Raw genomic sequence first — 7,476 nt, 5'->3', positions numbered from 1 at the left:
CTGAAATCATTATTTCTACTCATGTTTTTGAGTTCATCTGAAGTACATTAAATCCTGATCCAGCGCCTCATTTTATTTCTTTGTGAATCTTTATTTTTCAAGTGTGTTTTTGTAAACCACATGTTATTGGGTTCTGTTTTCTAATCCATTCTGCTGTTTTTTTCCATTTTATGAGTGAGTTTATCTCATTCACATTCAAGGTTATGATTATTAATTATGAGTTTTTCTCCATCTCCTCTTCTTATACTTTCCCCTCTCTTTGCCTTCTACCTTTACTTTACAAAGTCAATTAAATTAAATTCAATGAGCATTAATTAAGCACTTAATATTTGCTGGGTACTGTGTTGGAAGAACATGGTAAGAGAAGTTTGCTCAACATTTGTGATTTATAAATGACATTTCCATCCCATTGTCCCTCTTCTTTTTCCTTTATCCTGCCCCAATCACAAATTTTACTGTTTCTTTCTTCTCTTTAAATTCTCACTTCAAGCTCCCCCCTCTGATGTTAATTTGTTTTGCTTATGCCTACTCCCTCACTTATCCTGTTCCCTCTTTTACCACTCTCTTCCCCTCTTGATTAAATGAAGAAATAGATCATTTAACTCATCCAGTATTAAACAACTGAACAACCTAGGTGTCAGACTTTACATTGGCCCCTGTTGAATTTCATCTTATTTAATTAATTCCAATGCTATAGCTTCACAAGATTGTTCTGGGCTGACACTGTCATCTAGTATGTTAACTGTCCCTCTCAGCTATGAAATTTGATGATTGATCCATCTTTGCCTTTAGCTAAGTCACTGGCAAAAACCCCATTTGCTTCAATCTATGTAGGACTGAAACCAGGTACTTCTCACGAAGAATTACAAGTTCTAGAATTGCCATAGCCTCATTGCCAGGAAGCTCTTTAATGTAACTAAATATATCCTGTTTCATTTTATAATTTTGAAAATGTGTGCCTTTCATATAAGTTTTCCAAGTTGATCAACTAAGCATTCATTAAAGACTATGTGTCAAGCAAGATGTTAAGTACTGAGGAGACAAAATAAGGTCAAAACAGTCTCTGCCCTCAAGGAGTTCACATTCTAATGGGAGAGACAACATGTAAATAATAACCAGTTATAGAGGAGATACATACAGAGTACATAGGAGGTCATCTTAGAGGGGAGGGGCCAGGGAAAACCACCTGACAAGGGCAGAATTGGATTTTAGACTTAGGGGAAGCCAGGGAAACTACGATGTGGAAGTGAGGAGGAAGACTTATCCAGGCCAGTCAGTGGGAGATGCTGAGATGGGAGATGGATCATTATTCTGTGAGGAACAGCAAGTGTACCGGTGTGGCCAGAAAGTGTGTGGAGAAGAAGAAGAAGACTTGGAAGAGAGGAAGGAGCCAGGTTATACAAAGCTTTAAATGTTAAACAAAGGAATTTATATTTGATCCTGAAGGTAATAGGGAGCTCCTGGGTTTTATTAAGTTAGGTGGGTGGTAATGTAGTCAGACCTACACTTTAGGAAAATCACTTTGGCAGCTGGGTGGAGAATGGATTAGAATGGAAAGAGACTTGAGGCAAAGGATATCAATTAGAATGTCATCACAGTAGTTCAGACAGCAGGTGAAGATGGTTTGAATTAGGGTAGTGACTGTATGAATGAGAGAAGCTGATTATGCCAGTTATTATAAAGACAGGAAAGACAAAATTTGGCAATGGGTTAGATCTATAGGGTCAGCAAGAGACAGATGTTAGAGATAGTACTGAGGTTATGATCAAGGATGACTAGAAAGATGAGTGTAATGGACTGAAATAGGGAAGTTTGGAAAAAGGGTAGGTTTTGGGGGAGATATGAGTCTATTTTGGATGTGTTGACTTTGATATTCCAATGGGAATTCTAGTTTGATAGGTTAAAAAGGTAATTGGTGATGAGGGACTGGATCTCAGGAGACAGACTAAGGCTGGATATATAGATCTGGGAATCAACTGCATAGAGATGGTAATTATACACCCTCGTAGCTGATGAGAGATCACCAAGTATAACAGTATTGAGGAAAAAAAGAAGAGATCCCGGGACAGAACCTTGGGCAAGAATTCTCATGGTCAGTGGGTGTGGCATGGATGAAGACCCCATAAAGGAGACCCAAAAAGAACAGTCAGGTAGGAGGAGAATGAGGAGAGAGCAGTGTCATGACAATCTAAAGAAGAGAGAACAACGTTTAAGTGTCACATTGGTAGAAGACATATATCCCCATTTTAGAGATGGATTAAATGAGGCCTCTAAAGGTTGTATTTTTCTCAGTGTGAGACAACATGGCAAACGTCCTGACTTTTATTCTAATTAAGCCTTCCTCTATCTTTCCTCTTTTGAACTAGGTCAGCTATCTACTACTAACACCTCCTTTGCCTATTTTACTTAATATGCAGAATAACTCAGACTGCATCTGTAATATTTACACATAATTATGTTTGCAGCTTGAACAGCCTTCATAGGGTAATAAGACTCAAATTCCAGTTGATACACATTTTCAGAGATTTAAGCTATGTAGAAAACTAATAACTTTCAAGTAAACAGCATCAGTTAATTGGGGTGGTGAAGTGGGAAATTTAGAGGGGGATTTTATTTTGACTATCATGTCAGCAGGTTAATTTTATGCTGTTTTTCATGTAAACACACTCCAAAGCAGGTGGGAAGACTGATTTATAATTGGAAAGCTAAATTATAAGTAAGATGCCCATGGTGGTACCTTTACTGAAAGAATGGAAATACTGTATAATGTTGTATGCCTTGAATACTACAAGATAAATTTCTAATTGAAATGTTTATGAACACTGTTATATTGGAAACTTTGTGGTTTAAAGATTCTTAATTTGTATGTGAACTTAATGATAGATGTTTGCAGGAACTAAAACAAGTTTCCCAAAGTGTCTTACAAGTGTTGAGTGGAAGAATGTAGTATCTCTGATATTCCATTTCCATAGCACTTAATCCAGATTTATAAGCTCTTCTGAACTGTATCACATCTCGCCAGGGTTAATAAAAACCAAACTAAATATTATATGTGACAAAATGGTAATGTGAACATTCTTGTGCAGCAACCATTGTGTTCTTTGTATATAGAAAGTACAATTTTGTAGAAATTATATTGGTTGAGAAAATTCACCCTACTTGTTTTCATCCCAGTCTTAGTGTGGTGGTTGTGAGGATGAGATATTTGAGTACCATAGGGATACCATTTAATAAGGTTTTTTTTTTTTGGTACTTCAGAAATAAAAACTGACCCAATTAACAGATGTTAAGCATCAACTATGTACGAGGCACTGTGGTAGATACAAGAAGTGTGATATGATACCTACACTGAAAGTCTATTTTCTATTCAGGGAGATAGACATATATGAAAAAATAATTAAATACAAAGCAATATATAAATGCCAATTTGTGGCACAGATTAATTTTAAAGGATTTAGAGGAGAGATTACTATGATCTGGGATGCTTAGAGAAGTTTTAATTGGGCTTGAGCTAGGCTTTGATAGATGAGTGGGATTCATATGGAGAGAAGCAGGGGATAGGGTACCAGGTGAAGGGAATGGACTGAATAAAAACTCAGAGACAAGGAATATTCAGCACATAGAAGGTGGACCTGTCTAACTGGAGTGGAGGCTTTATTTAGGGGAATAGAAAAAGCTAATATTGGGAAAGTATGTTGGGGCCAGATTGTGAAGGACTTTGAATGCTAGCAAGGAGTTTGGGGCAGTTAGGAGGTGCAATGGATACAGTGCTAGCCCTAGAGTTGGGAACACCTGAGTTCAAATCTGGCCTCAGACACTAGTTGTGTGACCCTGGGCAAGTTGCTTACCCCTCTTTGCCTCAGTTTCCTCATATGTAAAATGAACTGGAGAAGGAAATGGCAAACCATCCCAGTATATCTTTGCCAAGAAAACCCCAAATAAGGTCATGAAGAATTGGACACAACTGAAATGACTGAACAACAACATGACCTTATGCAAGCTAACCTTCCTATCTGTGCTCCAAATCCTGTCCCTTCTTCAGGGAGCTGGTCATCTCTTTTCTCTTCTATAACTTCAATTTCTTCTTTCCTGGCTTTTCTTTTTACAAACATGCTCAAGTCTTGCCTTTCCTAAAAAAAAACCAAACAAACACGAACCCCCAAATGACCTTACTTTTGAATTACTATCCTACCATGGCCCTTTTACTGCCAATATCTTACAAACTTCTAGAAAGCATACACTGAAATCACAGCCCCTACTTCATTTCCCACTCCTCAACCCCCTGCAATATGGCTTCTGTCCCAGACATTTTACTAACTCTACTCTCAGAGGTCACCAGTGACTTCCCTATTGCTTCCTCATCAAGGCTAGTAAGATAATGAATTCTTCTCAGTCCTCATCTCCTAGAATAGGACAACCATAATGGTGAAGAACCTTAAGTCTATGCCAGATGAGAACTGACTGAAGGAAATGGAGATGTTTAGGCTGGAGAAGAGAAGGCTAGGGGGAAGGGTAATGCTATTTTCAAACATTTGAAGGCTCTCATGTAGAAGAGGGATTTAACTTGTTCTATTTTTTTCTATTGTGAAAATATTCATAAAATATAAGCAAGGGGTAGAAGCTGCAGAGACCAACCTAGGCTTGATATCCAGATACACATACATACACACACAACCTTCCTAATAATTAATTATAGCTGTCCAAAAGTGGAATGGATTGCCTCTGGAAGTAGTGTTCCTTATTGGATGTATCCGAACAGAGGTTGGACGAACATTTATTTGCTATGTTGTGGTGGGAATTCTTCAGATATGAGTTGGACTAGATGGCCATGGGGCTACCTTCTAAGGCTGAATTCTGTGATTCCTTGACCTTTCTTCATCATAGGACACTAATGATCATCCGTAATGAATATGGATGACTCCAGTGGCTTTTGTGACACCATTCTAGATCTCTTTCTACCTCTGACTATCCTTTCGATGACTTTTATTCTTCCTCCCTACCCCTTGATGTAGGCTAATGTTGTGACCCTTTCCCCCCCTCTCCAGTTTCTTCCTTCATGCCCTCTTTTTACCCAGTAGTTTCAGCTTTCACTCCTATAGAAATGACTCCCAAATTTGTATCTCTAGCCCTGAGTTACTTATCCATACTCCCTCTTTTCCCACCTTGTCAAAAAGAGGCTACGATCCAAGTCATTTTTAGAGAATGTTGTGTTGTGAGGTGATCACCACATCAAAGGACTAGGCAAGGAATGACAAAGGAGTCTGAAGCAGCAGTCCAAAGACGGCAATTGCAGAGCCGGTCAGGGAAAAAAAACACACTGTGGAGAGAGCAGTAGGCACTCGGGGGAAGACCATCCTTGTCTCACAAAGTGCGATGGAGAGTTCTTTGATTGTAGAAGCGTGTTACCCGTATTCCTTCCTTGCGCTGATGCGGTGTGATGTCACTGTGGGCCTGCGCTTCATCACAGCAGCATAACTGCGGCGTATCTAGATGTCTGCCGTAGGGATCTCAGACTCAGGAAGACGTCATCTCTCTCTCTGCAAGCCCCCCACAAAATCTCACTCTTCCTCTCAGCCGTCCTTTTGTTGATAATCACACCATCACTCTCCTAGTCGCCTCTGCTTCGCCGAACGCCTCAGCCACTCCTGACTCTGCCCTGCTCCCAAGTCTAATCAGTTGCCGAGTTTTTTCAGAATCTCTTATCTCCCTGCACAGCGTCTCCCATGTCCGCTCTCCATTCCAACGCTGCTGCCTCTACCTCCACTTCAAGTCAGGCCCTGATCGCTTTTTGCCATCAATCCTCAGCAATTTATCTTCCAACCGCAGGATTGTAGCATCATCAGTCTAGGGCCAGGTGGGACCTCTGGGGCCATCTAGTCCAACTCTTTCATTTTACAAAGGAGTAAACTGAGGCTAAGGGAGATGGACCGTCTTAACCAAGGTCACGTGACGCAGGTGGTGAATGGCAGAGTCAGGATTTGAGCTATTGTCTGATCACGGAGCTGGTACTATTCCCACAGTGCCACCTACACCATCCATCCTACACAGCCCCGCTGGGTAGCTCTTTGTAATGCCTGTGTCTGATTTTGTTAGTCCTTGCTCAGAAGGCTCCCCACTGCCTGAGTCCTAGCTCCTTAGCTTTGCATGCTAGACGCTCCGCACGCCGGTTTTAGTCTCCTGATCCATTTTTACTCCAGAGCATTCTCTTTCGCCCATAATAGAGATGAGCTAAACTGGAACACTCTTCCCTGAACATACCCAAGTTTCCCCACATCCGTTCCTCTCCAGATTCCATTCCTCACTTTCTGGACTTTAGTCCCATACCCGGCAAGAGAGTTTTCTCTTTCCTACCTCAGCCTTTTAAAATATCCTTTTATGTGTTATCTTCTCCCATTAGAATGTAAGCTCCTTGAAGTCAGGGACCTTTTTGCTTGTGTTTGTATTGCCAGCATTTAGCACAGTGCATGGCATATAGTAAGCACCTGATAAATACTTACTGCCTTGACTTGAAACTATGCTTCTGTTTATGTGACGTGGATAGAATCCTGGACCATGAGGCAGGAATGGGTACGAATGGGTTCAAATCCTGCCTCAGACACTTAGAAGCTGTGTGCCTCTGAGCAAGTCAACCTCCCTCAGCCTTAGTTTCCTCAACTGTAAAATGGGGATAATACTAGTACCAGTCTCAAAGGTTGTCATATGTAAAGCACTTTGCAAACATAAAAGTACATTAATGCTAGTTGTTATCATCATCATCAATTTTGTTATTACGTCATTACCTATTCCCAGAATACTGTCCCCAACATCTCATGGGTTACCCTTCAAGGCTCAACTTAAATGCAACTTCCTCCATAAAGCTGCCTTTGTACCCTCAGCCAGAAGTAGTCCTTTCCTCCTTTGAATGTGTACTTATCTTTATGACATATACAAATTAAGATACGAAAGCGTATTTGTGTATGAATTAGCTTTCTCCTAGTATACCATAAGCCCTTTGAGTTCAGAAGAGCTCAGAACCTTGCATATGGCAGATGCTCAATAAATGTTTGCTGAGTTTAATTGAAAGTAGAATTTTACTGAGATTCTGGTAGCAGTGTATGGGATAGATCGAGGGTAGATACTCGAGGCAATGAGACTACTTAGGAAGCTTTTGATAACAAAAGTCCAAGTGTGAGGTGATGGAGTGAATGAGAGTGGAATTAGTAGGAAACAAAGGAGTTGATGCATTCCAAATAATACAAAGGAAGAATAAATAAGACTTGGTGACTTGAGGTAGGGGAGAGAGAGAGAGAAATAGGGTAGTGATGAGTCATGGATGACTTTTCAAACCAGTGTTGGAGAAAATGATGGTATATTTCTTAGACTTGTTAGAATATAGCATAATATAATCAAGATTAATATGTGTCAAATGTCATCAAAGTAATTTTCAGTGTAGGCATATAGACTTCCACCTCTCTATGTCCAATTTAGGGTACATTG

Source organism: Vombatus ursinus, unplaced genomic scaffold (genome assembly GCF_900497805.2).
Source record: "Vombatus ursinus unplaced genomic scaffold, bare-nosed wombat genome assembly UNPS02014778.1, whole genome shotgun sequence".
In the NCBI taxonomy this organism is placed as follows: domain Eukaryota; kingdom Metazoa; phylum Chordata; class Mammalia; order Diprotodontia; family Vombatidae; genus Vombatus; species Vombatus ursinus.
The sequence above is the reverse complement of the archived record's forward strand: the minus strand, read 5'-3'. Positions refer to the sequence as shown.